We start from the raw sequence: 21,643 nt of genomic DNA, 5'->3' as shown, positions 1-21,643 counted from the left end.
GGGTGCAGGGACCCAAGGACTTGGGCCATCTTCTGCTGCTTTCCCAGGCCATAGCAGAGAGCTGGCTCAGAAGTGGAGCAGCTGGGACACGAACTGGCATCTATATGGGATGCCAGCACTGCAGACAGAGGCTTTACCCACTACACCACAGCGTGGGTCCCCATACTTACCTTTTAATTCTGTTTTCCACAAACTTTTTGAAGTACCCTCATGTGCATTAGAAAAAAAACTAGATGAAAATGTTAATAATGATTATCTCTGGATGGCAAAATTCAGGGCTGAGAATTCTCTTATACTTTGTTATTCATTCATTCATTCATTCAAGAAGCAGAGACAGGGGAAGAGAGAAGAAAGAGTGCTATCCCATCCATTAATTCACTCCCCAAATTCTCAAAGGATAGGAGATCATGCTGGGAGCTGAGAACGCAATCCAGGTCTCCAACGTGTGTGACAGGGACCCAGCCACTTGAGTCATTACTGCTGCTGCCCAGGGTATGTGTTAGCAGGAAGCTGGAGTCAGGAGCAGAGCTGTGACTTGGACCCAAGCACTCCGATAAAGCATGCAGGCATCCTAAGCAGCATCTTAACCACTAGGCCAAATTCCTAGTCTTCCTGTATCGGTTAGGATTATATATCTAAAACCAGGAGAAAGTTATTTTAATGCAAACCATCCGTTTTCCATTTAATATTATCAGTATTCTTTTATAATATACTAAGCCTTTATATCTCATATATTTGTTTTCTCCTCCTGCTATACTTCAAAGAACCTTTTTGTCATACTTGTAATTTTATGCCTCTGTAGAATTCTCAGCTAGCTCCCAGCCTATATTTTAAAAGCAGTTTATATGGGGATGTAATTTTTCACTGTTGGTTCCAGCTACTAGAATTTACCTCCCTGTGCTCAGGAAAATAATAAATGTAATAGTGATAGGTTATAGAAATTCTAGAAATAATCATTCTTTTTTAATGAATTTATTTTACTGGATTTTTATTTAAAAAAAAAGATTTATTTATTTGAAAGAGTTAGAGGGAGAGGGAGAGACAGATCTTCCATTTGCTGGTTCACTCCCCAGATGGCCACAGTGGCCAGGGCTGGGCCAGGCCAATGCCAGAAACCAGGAGCTTCTAAGTCTCCCAGATGGGTACAGGGTCCTGCGCACTTCAGCCATCTGCTGCTTTCCCAGGTGCGTTAGCAGAGAGTTGGATCAGAAGTGGAGCAGCCTAGACTCAAACTGGCACTCTTGTGGGATGTTAGCATCACAGGTAACAGCTTACCCACAGTACCGCAATGCCGGCCCTAAACATAGAATTTATTCTTGTAATATACTAACGTCAATTTCACATACTAAACTGGAACTTTTTTAATTTTTAAAAAATGTATTTGGGAAGGTAAAGAGGCAGAAACTGAGTAAGCTGGCTAACTCTTGATCTTTTGCTAGCTCTTCCATCTAGTGATTTATTCTCCAGATGCCTGCAATGGCCATGGCTGGGCTGCGCCAAAGCCAGGAGCCAGGAACTCAATCCAGACCTCTTAGTGGGTAATAGGAACCCGTTTACTTGAGCCATCATTGCTGCCTGTCTCAGTCTGTGTTAGCAGCAAGCTGGAATCAATGATGGAGCTGGGAATTGAACCCAGGTACTCTGACATGGGACATAGTTATCTTAATTGCCAGATTAAATACTTGCCCCCTGGGACCACCACACCAGCATCCCATATGGGCACCAGGTTCTATTCCCAGCTGCTCCTCTTCCAGGCCAGCTCTCTGCTGTGGCCGGGGAGTGCAGTGGACGATGGTCCAAGTCCTTGGGCCCTGCACCCGCATGGGAGACCAGGAAGAAGCACCTGGCTCCTGGCTTCAGATTGGCGCAGCGCCAGCCGTGGCGGCCATTTGGGGAGTGAACCAACGGAAGGAAGACCTTTCTCTCTGTCTCTCTCTCTCTCACTGACTGTAACTCTACCTGTCAAATAATAAATAAATAAATACTTGCCCCTCTTAGGTTTTTTTTTAGGTTTTTGAAAATGAATTTTACAAGCAACAGAAATTCTGGCTGATGTAAGCAGAAAAGAACTTTCAAAAAGGATATTATGTGGTTCACATTGCTCAACCTGGCACGAAAAATAAATAGGATGAAAGGCAGGATGGAGCTGGCGTTGTAGCACAGTGAGTTAAGCCACTGTATGCAGTGCCTACACCCCAGACGAGTGCCAGTTTGAGTCCCAGCTGCTCCACTTCTGATCTGGTTCCCTGCTAATGTGCCTGGGACAGCAGTAAAGGATGGCCCAAGTGGTTGGGCCCCTGCCACCCATATGGGAGACCGTATGAATTTCCAGGCCCCTGGCTTCAGCCCAGGCATTTGGCCATGTGGGGCGTGAACCAGAGGACTGAAGATCTCTCTGTGTTTCATTCTGCTTTCGAAAAAAATAAATAAATAAATAAATCTTAAGGCAGGAAGGGATGGAGGGTTGGAGGGAGGGGAGGGTAAGTGATCAAAACAAGAGCCAAAGTCATGCCCCAAATTAGTCAGGCCAAGATGTTGCTGTTTCTGGATTGCATACTTTTGTGCATACTTTTGTTGATGTATCATCTCCATTTGGGTAACTAAGAGACATCTTAAATTTGATGTTTGTGTAATCAAACTGCTTGCCCCCAAGCTTAACGTTTCTCCGAGTCTTCCCTATTCACTTCATTACTCAGGTTAGTTGGGCAGCAATTTTTGGGTCATCTTATACTCTGTTCTTTTGGCCCCACATCTGATGCAGGAAGAAATCCTTTCAGCTCAGCCTTAAAAATATATTCAATATCCAGCCATTTATCACAGTTCCCATGCAGTGTCCTGTTCCAGTCTGTTATCTGTTACTACGGTTAGACTGCCTTTGGTCTCCTTGCTTCTGTCCTCTTAACTATGACCCTCCCTTTCATGTTTCGTTTCACCATAGCTGCTGAAGTGACCTATTTTAGATAAGTCAAATAATGTTCCTTCTTATTCAAAGTCTGGCAGTAGCTCCCGTGATACTCAGAATGACAAAATCTGCATGCCTCTTCATGATCCGTCCCCTTCCACCTGAGTCTTCTCCTTTGCTCACTTTGTTCTAGCAACTCTGGCCACCTTGCTGTTCCTGGAAAACAGCTCACATCCTAAGGATCATGAGTCAGAATGACCTTAAACTTTTCAGTAGCAAAACTGGAAACTAGAAGACACTGACGCAGTAACTTCAGGATTCCAGCAGAAATTTATTACCAGCCCAGCATTCTGTATCCAACCAAACTGTTCATCAAGTGTGTTGGAGGGAGGCCTCAGAAATTTCACCTTAAGTACCCTTTTCTGGGAAGTAACTAGAAGATGAACTATTTTTCACCAAAATAAAGGCATAAACCTTGGGGCCAGTGCTATGATGCAGCAGCTTAAGACACGGCAGGGCCAGCATCCCATATGGGTGCCGGTTTGAGTCCCGACTGCTCCACTTCTGATCCAGCTCCTTGCTAATGTGCCTGGGAAAGCAGCAGAAGATGGCCCAAGTGCTTGAGCCCCTGCACCCATGTGAGAAACCTGGATGAAGCTCCTGGCTTCTAGATGCAGTTTGGCCCAGCCTTGGCCATTGCGGCCCTTTGGGGAAATGAATAAGCAGCTGGAAGATCTTTCTTTCTGTCTCTCCCTCTGTAACTCTGACTTTGAAATAAATAAATAAATCTTTTTTTAAAAAAGGCGTTAACCAAGAAAGAAGACTGCCTTATAATATAGAGAGCAGGAGATCCAGCACATGAGTGAAATCAAGCTCCTTCCAAGATAATGTTGAAGGGAGATCATAGGGTGGTAGCTGTGCACTAGGATTGCAGGGAAGTTGGCTTAATTGGGGGTGAGGGGGTGATATAACTTTTTCAGAAGTACAGATTAGAACACCTAATGTGTTTAAACATTTGTGATCTAGCTAACTGAAAACAAGTTGTTAAAGTCATAGGTTTGGGGCCAGCATTGTGGTGCAATGGGTTAAGCCTCCACCTGCAGCCCTGGCATACCATGTAGGTGCCAGTTCGAGTCCCGGTTGCTCCACTTCTGATCTAGCTCCCTGCTAATGGCCTGGGAAGGCAGTGGAAGCTGGTCCAACTGCTTGGGCCCCATACCCACGTGGGAGACCCAGAGGAAGCTCCTGGCTTTGGATCACTGGGGGAGTGAACCAGCAGATGGAAGACTTCTCCTGTGTCTCTCCCTCTCTCTTTCTCTCTGTAACTCTGCCTCTCCAATGAATAAGTTTTTTTAAAAAGATATATTTATTTATTTGAAAGTCAGAGTTAGAGAGAAGGAGAAGCAAAGAGAGAGAGAAAGGTCTTCCATCTGCTGGTTCACTCCCCAATTGGCCATAACGGCCAGAGCCAGCTGATCCAAAGCCAGGAGCTTCCTCCAAGTCTCCCACACGGGTGCAGGGGCCCAAAGACCTGTGTAACTGTTTCACTCTATTGTGAACATAAATAATAACAGTTAAGACTGACAGGGGCCAACATTCTGGCACAGTGAGTTAAGCTGCAGCTTGCAATGTCAGCATCACATATCAGAGCACTGATTCCAATCCCAGCTGCTCCACTTCCGATCCAGCTCCCTGCTAATGCACCTAGGAAGGCAGCAGAGGATGACTCAAGCGCTTGGGGGCTACCACCCATGTGGGAAACCAGATGGAGTGTGAGCTCCTGGCTTCAGCCTGGTCCAGCCCCAGTTGTTGGGGTCTTTTGGAGAGTGAACCTGCATATGGAAAATATCTCTGTCACTCTGCCTTTCAAATAAATAATAAAATATTAAATAAGATTAACAAAACCAAAAAGATGAACTTTCCAAGTTTTAGTACAAAGAGGAAGTAAGGGTCTGTGGAGTAGCTGGATCTGTTGTGCATCTTTTCCCCTCTGTGTGTTGTGAAGTGACTGGCCTTTGCTACCAGGCTAAAACTGGAACTGCTGTCTAAGGCAAGTGGAAGATAAATGCATGTGGAAGGCTCGAGTGGGATGTTAAGGACCAAGAAGGAAGCTAAGGTCACCTATAACCTTTACATCGGTTTTATTATTGAAGGAAAAGAACAGGCACTTAATTAATGAGAGATACTATAAAGCCTTAGGATGAAGCCTTTCCTACTTTGAGAGTTGAGAGAATCTTTGGGGCTGGCACTGTGGCATAGTGGGTAAAACTACCACCTGCAGTGCCAGCATCCCATATGGGCACTGGTTCAAGACCCAGCTGCTCCACTTCCAATCCAGCTCTCTGCTATGGCCTGGGAAAGTAGTAAGAAATAGCCCAACCATCAAAGAAGAATGTACCTTTCTCTGAGGGGAGGAGAGGACATCCACTTTGCTTTTGGCCGTGTCCAAATACTGCTGGAGTCTATGGTCACAAAAAGCTTCCATAGCCTTGGCAGCCCATGACAAGAGCCTCAGGAGATCACTGATGTCATAAATAGGAGTGTTAATTGTTAAAGGAACAACAGAAGTCACTTTGCACTTACTCCCCATATAGGACCTTCATCCTTAATGAGTTGTACTATGAGAATCAACTGCAAATCTTGTTCTCAAACTATACTCTATATGTTGTATGTGTGTGTGGATGCAAACTGTTGAAATCTGTGCTTGACATGGAATTGGTCCTCTATATATAAAATCAAACTAAAAATGAACCATAATGAAGAAGGAAATGGGAGAGGGAGAGGGAGGTGGGATGGGAGTTGGTGTGGGAGGGTGGGTATGGGCAAAAGAACCACTATATTCCTAAAGTTGTACCTATTAAAATGCATTCATTAAATAAAAACTTTTTTTAAAAAAAGAAAACTTACGTAGTGTTTATTGCAAAAAAAAAAAAAAAAAAAATGGCCGAAGTGCTTGGGCCCCTGCACCCACATAGGAGACCCAGAAGAAGCTCCTGGCTTCAGATTGGCACAGTTCCAGCCATTGCTGCCATCTGGGGAGTGAACCAGTGGTTGGAAGACCTCTCCCTCTGTCTCTCTTTCTCTCTGCCTTTCAAATAAAAATATTTTTTTAAAAGAATCTTTAGGGGCTGGCACTTTGGTGCAGTGGGTTAAGCAGCTGTATGTGGCAGCAGCATCCCATATGAGTGCGGGTTCAAACCCTGGCCATTTCACTTCCAAACCAGTTCCCTGCTTAATGCGCCTGGGAAGACAGTGGAAGATGGCTCAAGTCCTTGGGCTCCTGCATCCATGAGGGAGACCCAGAAGAAGCTCCTGACTTCTGCCTGGCCCAGCCCTGGCCACTGCAGCCATTTGGGGAGTGAACCAACAGGTGGAAGGTTGATCTCTTCCTCTCCCTGCCACAATAATTCTGACTTTCAAATAAATAAATAAATCTTAAAAGAATCTTTATGCTGCCTGCATACTTCCTTGGTAGGGAAGCTATTTTTTGTAATCTAGCTCCCTAGTGTTTAGCCTTTTTTTTTTTAAAATTTTTATTTATTTGAGAGGTAGAGTGACAGAGAATGTGAGAGACAGAGAGAAAGGTCTTCCATCTTTTGGATCACTCTCCACATGGCTGCAATGGCCAGAGCTGAGCCAATCTGAAGCCAGGAGCCAGAAGCTTCTTCTGGGTCTCCCACATGGGTGCTGGAGCCCAAGCACTTGAGCCATCTTCTACTGCTTTCCCAGGACATTACAGAGAGCTGGATTGGAAGAGGTGCACCTGGGAAGGTAGCAGATGATGAGCCCATGTATTTGGGTTTCTGCCACCCACATGAGAGACTAGGATGGAGTTCTTTGCTTCTGGCGTTGGCCAGGTCCAGTTCCAGCTGTTGGAGGCATTTAGTGGGGGTCTACCAGTGGATGGAAGGTCTCTCTGTCTCTGTCACTTTGCCCTTCAGATTAGTAAATCTTTAATTAAAAAAAAAATGTTGTGGAGTAGTTATTCAGCACAATGGTTAAATCAATGCTTGAGATGCCAGTATCCAGTATCTGGGTGTTTGGTTCAAGCTCCAGCTGCTCTACTTCTCATCCAGCTTTCTACTAGTGCATACCCTTGGGAGACAGTAGACGATGACCGTGGTACTTGGGTCCCCTGGCACCCATGTGGGAGCCCCTTAAAGAGTTCCAGGCTCCAGGCTTTGGCCTGGCCCAGCCCCAGCCATTGCAGCCATTTAGGGAGTGAACCAGCAGATGGAAGATATTCTCATTCATTCATTCATTCTTTCTCTCTCTCTCTCTCTCAAAAATAAATGAAACCAATCATTTTAGGAAAAGAAAAGAAGACCCTTTATTGAAAGCCATAGAGATGCCTTTGCAGGTGTGTGGGGGTCAGTAACAGTATATTTATAAATGCGTGAGAGGGAGAGGCCACAGACAGTACAGTGAGTACAGTGGGGAGCACTTGAAGGGGGCCCTGCCATAGGAAGCTGACGTAAGCACTGAGATTCCTTTTATAGGTGAGGATCCTGAGGTGCAGAGATTGCTGTTTTCCTAGGTGTGGTTGGAGCTCGCCCGAGAGTGGCAGAGGCGCAGCCAAACCCTGGCGGCTTAGCTTCCAGTGCTGTGCTGTTCTTTAGTTACATTCTACTCCATGGCCTAGTGGTTGCCTTCTGGCACCTCAGAAAGTGCTACTCATACAACCAAAGGAGAAAAAGAGAGGAGGAAGACTTTTCACTGTATTTTTACATTAACCATGTGGCTGGGAAACCTATTCAAATAACCTAAAAGTGAAACTTTGTGAGCCTCTTCAGAAGCATTACAAAGAGTACAGTTATTAAAGAGTAGTAATTATGAAGAAATTACTAATTACTGGAGAAATTTTTTTAAAGATTTATTTTGTTTATTTGAAAGAAAAAGAGAGGTAGAGACAGCGAGAGAGAGGGATCTTCCATCTGCTGGTTCACTCTTTTTTTTTTTTTTTTTTTTTTTTGACAGGCAGAGTGGACAGTGAGAGAGACAGAGAGAAAGGTCTTCCTTTTTGCCGTTGGTTCACCCTCCAATGGCCGCCGTGGCCAGCGCGCTGTGGCCAGCGCACCGCGCTGATCTGATGGCAGGAGCCAGGTACTTCTCCTGGTCTCCCATGGGGTGCAGGGCCCAAGCACTTGGGCCATCCTCCACTGCACTCCCGGGCCACAGCAGAGAGCTGGCCTGGAAGAGGGGCAACCGGGATAGAATCCGGCGCCCTGACCGGGACTAGAACCTGGTGTGCCGGCGCCGCAAGGTGGAGGATTAGCCTAGTGAGCCACGGCACCGGCCCTTTTTTTGACAGGCAGAGTTAGACAGAAAGGTCTTCCTTTTCCGTTGGTTCACCCCCAAATGGCTGATACAACCAGCGCTCTGCACCGATCCGAAGCCAGGAGCCAGGTGCTTCCTCCTGGTCTCCCATAAGGGTGCAGGGCCCAAGCACTTGGGCCATCCTCCACTGCACTCCCGGGCCACAGCAGAGAGCTGGACTGGAAGAGGGGCAACCAGGACAGAACTGGTGCCCCAACCGGGACTAGAACCTGGGGTGCCGGTACCACAGGCGGAGGATTACCCAAGTGAGCCGCAGCGCCGGCCTGGTTCACTCTTCAAATGGTTGTGATGGCCGGGGCTGAGCTCATCTGAACCCAGGAGCCAAGAGCTTCTTCCGTGTCCCCCACATGGGTGCAGGGGCCCAAGGACCTGGGCCATCCTCCACTGCTTTCCTAGGTGCTTCAACAGGGAGCTGGATCAGAATAGCCGGGACTTGAACTGGCACCTCTATGGGATGCCTGCACTGCAGGCTAGGGCTTTAACCCATTGCACCACAGCACTGGCCCCTAAAGAAATTTTTTTTTTAAGATTTATTTTTTATTTACTTGAAAAGTGGAATTGCAGAGAATGAGGGAGAGACAGAGAGATCTTCCATCCACTAGTTCACCCCCTACATGGCCACAATGGCTGAGTTTTGCCCAGGCTGAAGCCAGGAGCCTGGAACTCCATTCAGGTCTCCCATTTAGGTGGTAGGGGCCCAAGCACTTGGGCCATCTTCCACTGCGTCTCCAGGCTTCTTGGCAGGGAGTTGGATTGGAAGTAGAACAGCCAGGACTTGAACTGGCACTCATAGGGATGCTGATGGTAGCTTAACCTACAGTACCTCAATGCCAGCCCCTGGAGAAAAATTTTAATTACCTTCTAGTTATATGTATGATTTGAAAAGAAAAATATATTCTACAATAAAAGTCTCAAAAGACTTTCTTATGTGAGATTTGTTCTCATTAGAATGTAGAAACTATAAAAGTAGAAAATATTTCCCCACTCCTAAGGCTATGTAGACACAGCAGGAGCTTAAACTTCTCTTAAGTATTGCTTCTTTGGGTTTTCTGTAAGTTTTACTACAAGAAATGTAAATCTGATTTTCACTCAGGTTTTTTTTTTTTTTTCCCCATCTACTGCAATATGGAATGGAAAGTGAATGACTGTCTCACTGACTATATTCTTAAGGGAGTGTTTTAAATTATATGTTATAAACTAAGTTCAAGGCTGATGTGACTGCAGTGCAAAGAATGCCCATTTTGGGGTGCTCGTGGCAAAGCTTTTCTTACTCTTGGCAAGTGTCTTTCCTTCTGATTTAATTACGTGATTCAGTTACAGGAGTGTTAGGTAATTCATAGTACAGGTGTATTTTGCCAGCTGTGGAAATGTTTATAGAATGTTCAGAAATGTTTCAAAGTAGTTGTTAGGCCGTATCACAGATATTTTTCTTTCTTGGTCTAATCCTATAATTAGAGGGTATTTATTTATTTATTTATTTTATTTTATTTTATTTTATTTTTGACAGGCAGAGTGGACAGTGAGAGAGAGAGACAGAGAGAAAGGTCTTCCTTTGCCGTTGGTTCACCCTCCAATGGCCGCCGCGGCATGCGCATCGCGCTGATCCGAAGCCAGGAGCCAGGTACTTATCATCCTGGTCTCCCATGGGTGCAGGGCCCAAGCACTTGGGCCATCCTCCACTGCACTCCCTGGCCACAGCAGAGAGCTGGCCTGGAAGGGGGGCAACCGGGACAGAATCCGGCGCCCTGACCGGGACTAGAACCCGGTGTGCCGGCGCCACAAGGCAGAGGATTAACCTAGTGAGCACTGGCACCGGCCCTGTTTTTTAAAGATTATTTATTAGCCGGCGCCGCGGCTCACTAGGCTAATCCTCCGCCTGCAGTGCGGGCACATCAGGTACAGAGAGGGAGGAAGAGACAGAAGGATAGAGAGAGAGAGAGACAGAAGGAGAGAGAGAGAGACAGAAGGAGAGAGAGAGAGAAGGAGAGATCTTCCATCTATTAGTTCAATCCCCAAATGGCTGCAATGGCCAGGCCTGAGCTGATCCAAAGCCAGGAACCAAGAGCCAGGAGCTCAAGCACTTGTACCATCCTTTGCTGCTTTCTCAGGCACATTAGCAGGGAGCTGGATTGGAAGTAGAGCAGCCAGGACTCAAACTAGTGGCCATATGGGATGCTGGCATTGTAGACGGCAGCTTATTCTGCACCAAAGTGCTGGCCCCTGTAATTAGAGTTTCAGTGCTTTACTGTTCAATGCTGTCTCTTGGGCTTGAAACAGTAGTAAAACTAGATATACAGTGCATCCCTTTTAACTGAAGTCAGACATCTTTACCATGTTACATCCAATTCTGTGTTTTATTTAACATGGGAATATGTGCAATACTAGAGGAGAGTTTGTTAGTTATACAGTAGAACACCACCACTAATATGTAGAAAGGTGCCAGTACCAAACCATGGGCTAATCATTTCATTCCTTTAAGTTGCCTAGTATTCTTTCAAAAAAGAAAGAAAAATTGGGTATTGGCCTAAGGCTACTTTGTCTGGTATTCTTTTTTAAAAAATTCTAAAAAAAAAAAAATAAATAAATAAATGCCACTCATTTCTTTACAGCCATGAAAACAGCATGGTGAAGGATCTTTTCTGTTTCCACTGAAATAATTTGCTGAACGATTCTGGTTCCACCCTCTTCTCCTTTTTACCTCCTTTCTCCTGCTGTTCTCTCTCACTGGCTTTCTCTTGGCATGTAGTTTCTTCTGTTAATGAACAGAGTTCCACAGACAACAGATAGCTTTAGAAACATGAACTTGGTACATACTCTGTGTGTTTTCTATTCTCTGTCGTAATTTAAGATTTGGAATGCAGATAATCCAATAATCCTCTTTTTTCTTTTTTAAATTGTTGAGCTCTGTATTTCAGCTCTTAATCTAAACAGTGTAACTGAAACTTCAACATCTTTAATTTACTGAAATGTCTTTTTGTGTTAAAATGCTCTAATAAGCATGTGACTTGGGAAACCCTTTGTCAGATTTGTCTTTATAGCCCTGATGGCATTCTAAATTGTGACTAATGTTTGCCGTACTTAAATTAGTCACCATAAGTCCTACTGGATCTTTGTGGAAGAGAAACATGTACCTGAAAATTTGAGAGATCTCTACCGTAAATATGTTCTTTCAAGATAAATCGACACAGTAAAAAGTTGAGACTAAACTTTCTCCTCGCTTCTCTAAACCTTGCCTGTTCTCTGCTTCCCTAGATGAGTTTGGTATGTGCCTTCCCAAATTTTTCTAATAAATATTTTAGATACTATGGTATATGTGTATTTCCCCCAATATAATAATATTCAACATTTTAGTCATGTAATTAACTTTTGGATTATAGTTAATATAGGAGATCTTACTGAGCTTTTCTCAATTTTTAAGAGTAGCATCCAGGTATTACACAACACTAGACAGTCCTAGTTAGTGTTACAATTGATTTTTACCAATTTGAAGCTGTTTTCTTAGGAAGTGGAGTTACATTTTGTTTAAAAGATGAAGTAACTGTTTCACATTGTTAGGGCACAAAATTCAAGCTAGTGCTAAATGTGAAAAGAGAAAAATCTCTCCACATTCCTCAGCTCCTCAGTGCCACTTGATCAAACACACAATTAGCAGTTCCTTATATATTGTTCCTGTTACTATGGCTGTATAACAAATTACCCCAAAACTCAGTGTTGTAAAGCAAACATTTATTAAGCTGATAAACTGTGTGTCTCAATTCACATGGCTTGTCTGCTGACAGTGTCTGTGTTCTTAGCTGTGGGCAGGAAGTTCCTGAAGGCTTGCTCACCGTCTTGTGGTCGATCTGGTAGGTAGCTGAAACCCTGGCACTGTCAGCCAGAACACCTGCTTATTGCCTTTTCCTGTGGCTGTTTCACTTCCTCACGGCATCATGACTTCGTCCCAGGGGCAAGTGTCTGTCCTGAGAGATGATGGAGAGCACCACATGGCAGCTGCATCCCTTTTATGGCCTCGCCTAAAAAGTCACATAATACACTTATGCTGTACTCATAGTTGTAGCCGTCCCAAGCCTGCCTGGGTTCAAGAGGAGAGCAAATAGATCGATTCCACCTCTTGTTGAGGAGTGGCAAGATTCTGGGAGAGCATGTGTGACTTGGAAATACTGCCACAGCTGTTTTTGGAAGATAGTGTCAGCCACATGTATCTTTCTAGAAATTTTTTTATGCATATACCTATGTGTATAATTTATCTTTTGTTGTACATACAGGGAATCATTTTATATGCTATGATATGAATGTTTGGGTCTCCCCAAATTTATGTTGTATTCCTAACCTTCATCATGTTGATAGGTGGAGGTAATTGGGTCATAAGGGTGGAGCCCTTGCAGTGAAATTAGTGCCATTACAAGAAGAAACATGAGGGAGATGATCTCTATACCTGTGAGACTACACCAAGAAGATGTGCATGTGCAAAGCAGGAAGAGGGCCCTCACCAGGGACCAGATTCACCAGCTAGAAACTAGACCTTCTAGCTTCCAGACTTAGAAGAAATAAATGCTTGTTTTTTTAAGCCACCTAATTGTGGTATTTGTGATTTCAACCTAAACTCAGAAATTTTGGTCCTGAGAAGTAAAGTGCTGCTGTAACAAATAACCAAAAATGTGATGAGAGATGTAGGCTAGAAGAGTGTGTTCAGCTGCATGCTGGAATCAGCTGATGTTGCCGCGAAGGGACAGTTGGTGGAAATTCGGACGTGAAAGGTAATGAGTGAGCTTGATCAGGAAGAAAAGAGACTAGCTGAAGAGAAAGCATGTACTTAGAGAATACACAAATAATCGTGTGTAGAACTTCCGGGGCGACTAGGACTGCTAGGCCATTTTGATATCATCTGGGACAGAAATGAAAAACATTGCAGTGAAGAAAAAGGGATCTTAGTTACAAAGTGGCAAAGAATTTGGTTGAATTCTGTTTGTGTTCTAGTGTTTCGTGGAAGGCAAAACTTGTGAGCCATGAAATTGGATATTTGAGGAGATTTCTAAGCAGAGTATTGAAGGAGTGGCTCAATTTCTCTTGATTGTTTATAGTAAAACTTAGAGAAATTAATGGAAAAACAGTTATTAAGTTAAAAGGAACCAGAACTTAAAGATTTAGAAAATTCCCAGCCTGTGCATATTACAGACTGTGAGAATGCATATTCAGAAGAGAATCCTAAGAGCGGCAGACTGGCTGGTAAAGAGATTCATGTGGGTATATACCACAGCACTCATCAGCAACTCCAGCAAGACACTGCCCATTTGAACTGAAGGGAAAGAAGAATGACTGAATGAAGGTTGGTTGTTCTTCAGCACAGAGGAAGAATGACCCCAGAGGTGACTAAAGGGTCATCATGGCTGCCTCCGTTTGGGAGGTGGGTGGGTGATGCACTGCAGAAACCACAATGCCTTCAGAAAAATGGGCCAGGGAGGGGCCAACGCTGCAGCATAGCAGGTAAAGCCGCTGCCTGCAGTGCTGGTTGATCCAGCTCTCTGTTATGGCCTGAAAAAGCAGTGGAAGATGGCCCAAGTGCTTGGGCCCTTGCATCCACATGGGAGACTGGAAGAAGCTCCTGGCTTCAGATCGGCACAGCTCCAGCTGTTGCAGCCATCTGGAAAGTGAATCAGCAGATGGAAGACCTCTCTCTTTTTCTCTGCCTCTGCCTCTCTGTAACTCTGCCTTTTGAATAAATAAATAAATCTTTTTTAAAAAGGCTGAGAGTCTATTGGTGACCAAAGTTCTGGGGTCACCAAAATAGGGTTGGGGCTGCCTTTCCTGGCTGCAGGAGTAGCCTAAAGTGACCAAGACATTTCTGCAACTTACCTTGGTTTTGTTTGTTTACTTCATATATCTTTCCTTTTTTTCTAAAGAGTTATTTTATTTTTATTTGAAAGAGTTGAGAGAGAGAAACAGAAGGAGAGAGGTCTTCCATCCACTGGTTCACCCCCCAGACGGCTACAGTGGCAGGAGCTGAGCTGATCTGAAGCCAGGAACAGGAGCTTCTGGGTCTCCCATGTGGGTGCAAGGGGCCATCCTCTGCTGCTTTCCCAGGTGCATTATCAGGGAGCTGGATCAGAAGTGAAACAGCCGGGACTCAAATTGGCACCCATGTGGGATGCCGATGCTACAGGCTGGCAAGGCTAACCCGCTGCACCACAGTGCCAACACCCATGTATCTTTTCGTATTAGCAAAACAAAGGCTGATATTTGATATGTCAGAATATTGGAATTTTGTCTTTCAATAGTGTAAATAATATGTGAGTAAGCTTGAAATAATGTAGAAATATGGAACAGAATATTAACACTGACGTTTCTATTGCCCCCTACTTACCATCTTACCTCTTGGCCACTGTTGCTTGCTTTGCCAGAGGTCACATCAAGTTTATGAACCTCCTAGTCACATTTCTGTGCACGTATATACCTTTACATATAATCAAAATAAATAAACTATGCCATAAGAATATGGCTTCAAATTATACTGTTTTCTTCAGTGGCAGTAAATTACATGATGATTTTTGGTTCAATAAAGTAATTAAGTTAAAGTTCACAAGGTTTTTTATAGGGTTGGAGAATGTGTGTGAGAAAATCAGGAGTGGTTGTTCTATTAGGATACCTTTTAGGCAAAGTAGTCCAACCTATCAATGTCAGACATTTTAAGAAGTATTTTTAAAGCAATAGGCTTACTTTATCCTGATTATAATCTTGAAGCTTAAATTTGCATGTGTTATTGTGATCCTCAAAATTATTCTTGCTATTTCATAGAAAAGTAGGTAGAGAAGCCACTTACTCCTTCAGAACCAAATGTCATTGGAAGTATTAGGTTCTGACTGGTTTTCCAGTTGAAACACTGGACTTCTGCTGGAGTATGGTTGTGCAGGAATACTTAAATGTGCTACATCTGTAGTTTATCATTTTTAAAAGTTCTTTCCTTATAGTTGGGCAATGTAGGTTAAAACTTAAAGTATGTGTATTTTTATTTTAGTAGTTCTACATCTTTTTTAAAAAGATTTATTTTTATTTATTTGAAAAGCAGAGTTACACAGAGAGAAGGAGAGAGATCTTCCATGTACTATTTCACTCCCCAAATGGCCACAACTGCTGGAGCTGGGCCAGGCTGAAGCCAGGATCCAGGAGCTTCTTCCAGGTCTCCCACGTGGGTGCAGGGGCTCATACACTTAGGCTACTTTCCACTGCTTTCCCAGGCCATTAGCAGGGAGCTGGATTGAAAGTGGAGTAGCCAGGACTCCAGTCGATACCCATATGGAATGCCGGTATCATAGTTGACGGCTTTACCTGCTGTACCACAGCACCAGCCCCATACTTCCTGTTTTTAAACATGCATTAGTAGTACTTCTTGATTTTCCAGTGTTAAGCAATATCTACAGACATTTACTAGTTAACAGTATAGAATATGAAGATCTAGTTCTCTTCCCCCCTCCCACTTGGCATGAACCTTCTATGCCACAGCACTGGCCCCATTCTTCTACCTCTTAAGATTTGTCATGTGTATAATAAGAATGTGTGTTTCAGGGGCCGGTGCCGCGGCTCACTAGGCTAATCCTCCGCCTAGCGGCGCCGGCACACCGGGTTCTAGTCCCGGTTGGGGCGCCGGATTCTGTCCCGGTTGCCCCTCTTCCAGGCCAGCCCTCTGCTGTGGCCCGGGAGTGCAGTGGAGGATGGCCCAGGTGCTTGGGCCCTGCACCCCATGGGAGACCAGGAAAAGCACCTGGCTCCTGGCTCCTGCCATCGGATCAGCGCGGTGCGCCGGCCACATCGCGCTGGCCGCGGCGGCCATTGGAGGGTGAACCAACGGCAAAGGAAGACCTTTCTCTCTGTCTCTCTCTCTCACTGTCCACTCTGCCTGTCAAAAAAATAAATAAATAAATAAATAAAATAAAATAAAAAAAGAATGTGTGTTTCAGGGCTGGCACTATGGCACAGTAGGTTAATCCTCTGCCTTTGGCACTGGCATCCTATATGGGTGCCAGTTCTAGTCCTGGCTGTTCCTCTTCCAATCCAGCGCTCTACTATGGCCTGGGACAGCAGTAGAAGCAAAAGATGGTCCAAGTGCTTGGGCCCCTGTACCTGCATGGGAGACCTGGAAGAAGCTTCTGGCTTAGAATCAGCAGAGCTCTAGCCATTGCAGCCATTTGGGGAGTGAACCAGCAGATGGAAGACCTTTCTCCCTGTCTCTCTCTGTCACTGTCTGTAACTCTGTCAATAAATCTAAAAAATAAAAGAAAGTGTTTGTATAAACACTATAGCAGTATATAAACCATTGTAGTATTGTTTTCATATACAAATTTGAAAATGATATAATTAAATGAGGGGTCATATAGCACTAAAAGTTATGAAGAATGGGACATGCATTATGGCACAGTGAGTAAAGCCACCACCTGGCATCCTATGTGGACGCTGGTTTGTGTCCCGGCTGCTCTACTTCCAGTTCAGTTTCCTGCTAATGGTTTGGGAAAAGCAGTGGAGGATGGTCCAAGTGCTTGGGCCCCCAGACCCACATGGGACACCAGAGTGAAGCCCCGAATTCTTGACTTTGGCTTGATTGAGTGCTGGCTGTTGTGGCCATCTGGGAAATGAACCAATAGATAGAAGATATATTCTCTCTCTCTCTCTCTCACACTTTCCAAATACATAATTTTGGAAAAGATTATGAAGTGCTATTTTTGGACATATTTGTTACTGATAGTTGAGTGCAGCAAAGAGACAACAAAATAACATACAGATATCCTGTTTATAAAATTATATGTATATAGGTACATATTAGAAAAATCCATGTGGGGAAGACACCAAAATGTATCAAAATGGTTATCATCAGATGGTTGGATTTGCCTATTTTGTTCATTACTCTATCCCTTAGAACACTACTGAGTGACATTGAAAACTAATAAATGTTTTCTTTCGTTTTTTTTTTTTTTTTTTTTTGACAGGCAGAGTTAGACAGTGAGAGAGAGACAGAGAGAAAGGTCTTCCTTCTGTTGGTTCACCCCCTAAATGGCCGCTACAGCCATTTAGCCAGGCGCTAGGTACTTCCTCCTGGTCTCCCATGCAGGTGCAGGGCCCAAGCACTTGGGCCATCCTCCACCGCACTCCCGGACCACAGCAGAGAGCTGGACTGGAAGAGGAGCAACCGGGACAGCGTGCGGCACCCCAGCCGGGACTAGAACCCGGGGTGCCAGCGCCGCAGGTGGAGGATTAGCCTAGTAAGCCGTGGCGCCAGCCTATGTTTGTTATTTTCACAGGACCTTTCTGTTTTTATTTTCCATGTTAAGCTCTTTTCTAGATCTTTAGATCTAATAAACAGTCACTAGTTATTAACTGTATTTCTAAACCCCAATTTAGAATGAGCTGAATCTGATGATCAGAATGTTTTAAAACCCAGTTAGAGTACTTTAAACTCTGCATAACTATGTCTCCCTTTTAAAATGTTTATTCATTCATTTATTTTACTTGAAAAATACAACGAGAGAGACAGACAGACAGACATGGACGGAGGATGGGGGGAAGGAGAGAGAGAGATCTTCAATCTGGTGGTTCACTTCCTAGATGCCCACAATAGCCATGGCTGAGCCAAGTTGAAACCAGGAGCCCAGAACTCCATCTGAGTCTCACATGTGGGTGGCAGGGGCCCACACGCTTATGCCTTATCTGCTGCCTCTCAGGATATGTTATCAGGAAGCTGATGGGGATCAGAGTAACTGGGGCTTGAACAGGCACTCTAATATGGGATGCAAAATTTCCAAGCAATGACTTAGCCTATTGTACACAATTCCTTGTCCCCACAACCATTTCTGAACTTCAGTTTGAAAGGCAGAGTTACAGAGAAAAAAGGGAGAGGGAGAGGGAGAGAGAGATCTTCCATCTGCTGGTTCACTCCCCAAGGCCACGTCTGGGCTAGGCCCCAGCAAGGAGCTTCATCCATGTCTCCACATGAGTGGGGGGGGGCATGCACTTGGGCCATCCTTTGCTGCTTTCCCAGGTAGATTAGCAGGGAACTGAATCAAAAGTGGAGCAGCTGGGGCTCAAACTGGCGCTCAAATGGGATGCTAGCATTGCAGGTTGCAGCTTAACCCAGTGTACCCAACACCAGTCCCTGAACTTGATTTTTTGACAATATCCTGCTTGAAAGCTGACAAGTAACTTTGTCGTTCCAAATGAAGTTGCTAGAAGTAATGCCTCTGAGAGGTTTAAAAAAGTCAGTAGCCTCTTAAAGTCTGATAAGCTGTTTTATATCAAATGTACATAGATGGCACTAGTTAAATATTTGTTAAATAAATGGGTGCTTTATGTTTTTAGGAGAATACAGGAATCTTACTGGTCTGAGCTTTTCAGCCCTTTCTGACCATGAACTGTGTGAGGTCTGCTTAGAGAGGACATGGACAACTGCTTAGCCGACAACTTGAAAGTGTGTTTTGTTGTTGGCTTTGCCATTTCATGGAGTAGTGATAAACCTGAACAGGTTTGTTTGTACAAACAGGCAGCCATGTTTAATATTAAAAAGGACTCTGTTCTCCCTTTCCTGTCTATTTGGGACTTAGTTTCAATTTTAAAAAAATGTTTCACATATGGATAAATGTAACCAATTAGATTTCCCCAAGCCATGAATTCATTATTTTGGTTTGTAAGATTTTTTTAAGTTAAGAAAAATTTGGGGGCCGGTGCTGTGGCTCACTAGGCTAATTCTCCGCCTGTGGCACCAGCACCCCGGGCTCCAGTCCCGGTTGCTCCTCTTCCAGTCCAGCTCTCTGCTGTGGCCCGGGAGGGCAGTGGAGGATGGCTCAAGTGCTTGGGCCCTGTACCCCATGGGAGACCAGGAGGAAGCACCTGGCTCCTGGCTTTGGATCGGCATAGTTCCAGCCATAACAGCCATTTGGGGGGGTGAACCAACAGAAGGAAGACCTTTTCTCTCTCTCTCACTGTCTAACTCTATCTGTAAAAAAAAAAAAAAAAAAAATTGAAGCATTTACATGAATGCTTTACATGAATTTACATGAATTCTGAAGTAGAATTCAGCCACAGGTGTTGGGGAGGTGCCAGCTTGTGGCCTAACAGTTATGGTACCCTTCGAGATGCCAGCCCTCCACATCAGAGTGCCAGGATTCAATACCTGGCTCGGCTCCTGACTTTACCCTGGAAGGCAGGGGTTGACAGCTCAAGTCACTGGCTCTGCCACTCACATGGAAGACCCAACTGCAGTGCCATCCATTACAGGCATCTGGGGAGTAAAACACTGGATGGGAGCTCTTGCTGTCGCTCAAGTTTAAAAAAAAAAAAAAAAGAAAAAAAACTGCAGTTTGTAGTTTGGTAACCCCTAACGTAGACCACAAACCCAACAACAAGGATATCAGGTAAAATCCAGACTTGTTGGTCTGAGGAGGAGAGAAAACACAGTGAGCATCCAGTAGATCTTGGGAAGGAGGCTAGGATTAACGGCATGACAGGGAGGTCCACGTGGGAGTCACTTGTGAGCAGATGCATATGGCAGACCTGGGAGCATTTCATGCAGAAAATCGTGCCAATTATAGATACCAGTGAGCCATAGCAAGTCAGACCTCAAGGCGAGAGCAGCACTTTGTACAAAGAACTGAACATTCAATGGTCATTTAGATTTAAGAATTCATTGGTCATGTAGATTTAAGAATATACTATATTGTTGCTGAACATTAAACATAACCAAGTAGGAAAATTACTTTCACTCCTTATTTTATATATAAGTGGTTAGATGCTTCTTGATTCACCCAAGAACCTTTTTTCCACATGGGTCTCTCTTTATCTTACACTCTCCACAATACTGCTTGGAGATGAGGAGTAACTGGGACACGGACACACACACACACACACACACACACACACACACACATACTGTAAGCTCATGGAAAATGCAACTAAATTATGAGTTTATTGTGGTGTAAAAAAATCAAATTCAGGATTTTTTAAATGATTTTATTTCTTTGAGAGGTAGAGTTACAGAGAAAGAGGGAGAGACAGAAAAGTCTTCCATTCGCTGGTTTACTTCCCGAATGATTGTAACAGAGCTGAGCCAGTCTGAAGCCAGGAGCTTCTTTGGCTCCCCCACGTGGGTGTAGGGGCCCAAGCACTTGGGCCATTTTCCACTGCCTTCCCAGGCGTAAGCAGAGAGCTGAATTGGCAGAGGAGCAGCCAGGACACAAACTGGTGCCCATGTGGGATGCTGGGGCCATGGGCGGAGGGTTAGCCTACTAAGCTGCAGCACTGGCCCCAGGTTTTTTTTTTTTAATGAATATGTATGTATTATGAATTTTGCATTGAGTATACATATGCACACACAGGGTCTTGGAAAAGTTTCTGCAAAATATACATTGTGTTTTAATTCCATTTTGCACAAATTTCTTGAGGTACCCTGTGTATGTTTGAAATATAAGGATATTGACTGGGGAGGCTGGCACGAGGACAGAATGGGAGAATTATCTGCCTACAATATCTTTTCTGTACTTTATAATTTTGTACCGTGTGTGTGTGTTTATATATTACTGGGAAAATATAAGCAAGAGTAAGAGGTTTGTTGGGTGTGTTTTGTAACCTAAGGATCTTAAAGTCTTTTTTTCTGTGTTTTTTTTTTAATTTATTTATTTTATTTGAAAGAGTGACAGAGAGGAAGAGAGAGAGAGAGAGAGGTAGGTCTTTGATCACTGGGTTGCTCCCCAGAGGGCTGCAGCTGCCAGAGCTGCGCCTATCCGAAGCAAGAAGCTTCTTCTGGGTCTCCCACACAGATGCAGGTGCCCAAGGACTTGAGCCATCTTTTACTGCTGTCCTTGGCCATAGCAGAGAGCTGGATGGGAAGTGGAGCAGCCGGAACTTGAACTGGTGCCCATATGGGATGCCAGCTCTTTAGGTGGCGGCTTTACCTTCTATGCCACAGCACCGGCCCCTCTTTCTTTCTGTTTAAAGATTTATTTATTTGAAAGAGTTACAGAGAGAGATCTTCCATCCGCTGACTCCCCAAATGCCAGCAACAGCCAGGGCTGGGCCAAACTGAAGCCAGGAACCAGAAGGGTGGAGGACCCGAAACACTTGGGCCATCTTCTGCTTTTCCCAGGTGCATTAACAGGGAGCTGGATCAGAAGTGAAGCAGCTGGGATTCAAACCAGTGCTCACATAGGATGTTGGCATTGCAGGTGGCGCCTTTATCTGCTATGCCACAACACTGACCCAGGCTTTTTCTCTTTATTTTTTAAAATTTGTAGTGCAGTTTATTAATCCACTGCCGGGCATGCACAGGTTCAAATCCCAGCTACTCTACTACCAATCTAACTTCTTGTTCATGTGCCTGGGAAAGCAGCTCAAGATGGTCCAAGTGCTTGAGTCCCTTCCCCCGATGTG

The 21,643-nt window shown here is 44.5% G+C and overlaps 1 protein-coding gene across 3 annotated transcripts in view; it reads left to right on the top strand.

Annotated features, from left to right (window-relative positions):
* Positions 1–21,643, top strand: part of SMIM14 (small integral membrane protein 14) — an 81,228-nt gene that overhangs the window by 34,582 nt on the left and 25,003 nt on the right. The gene's annotated exons all lie outside the window — the stretch shown is intronic.

This window comes from Oryctolagus cuniculus, chromosome 2 (genome assembly GCF_051225735.1).
Source record: "Oryctolagus cuniculus isolate XC-2025 breed Fujian yellow rabbit chromosome 2, ASM5122573v1, whole genome shotgun sequence".
Taxonomy (NCBI): Eukaryota; Metazoa; Chordata; class Mammalia; order Lagomorpha; family Leporidae; genus Oryctolagus; species Oryctolagus cuniculus.
The sequence above is the reverse complement of the archived record's forward strand: the minus strand, read 5'-3'. Positions and strand labels throughout refer to the sequence as shown.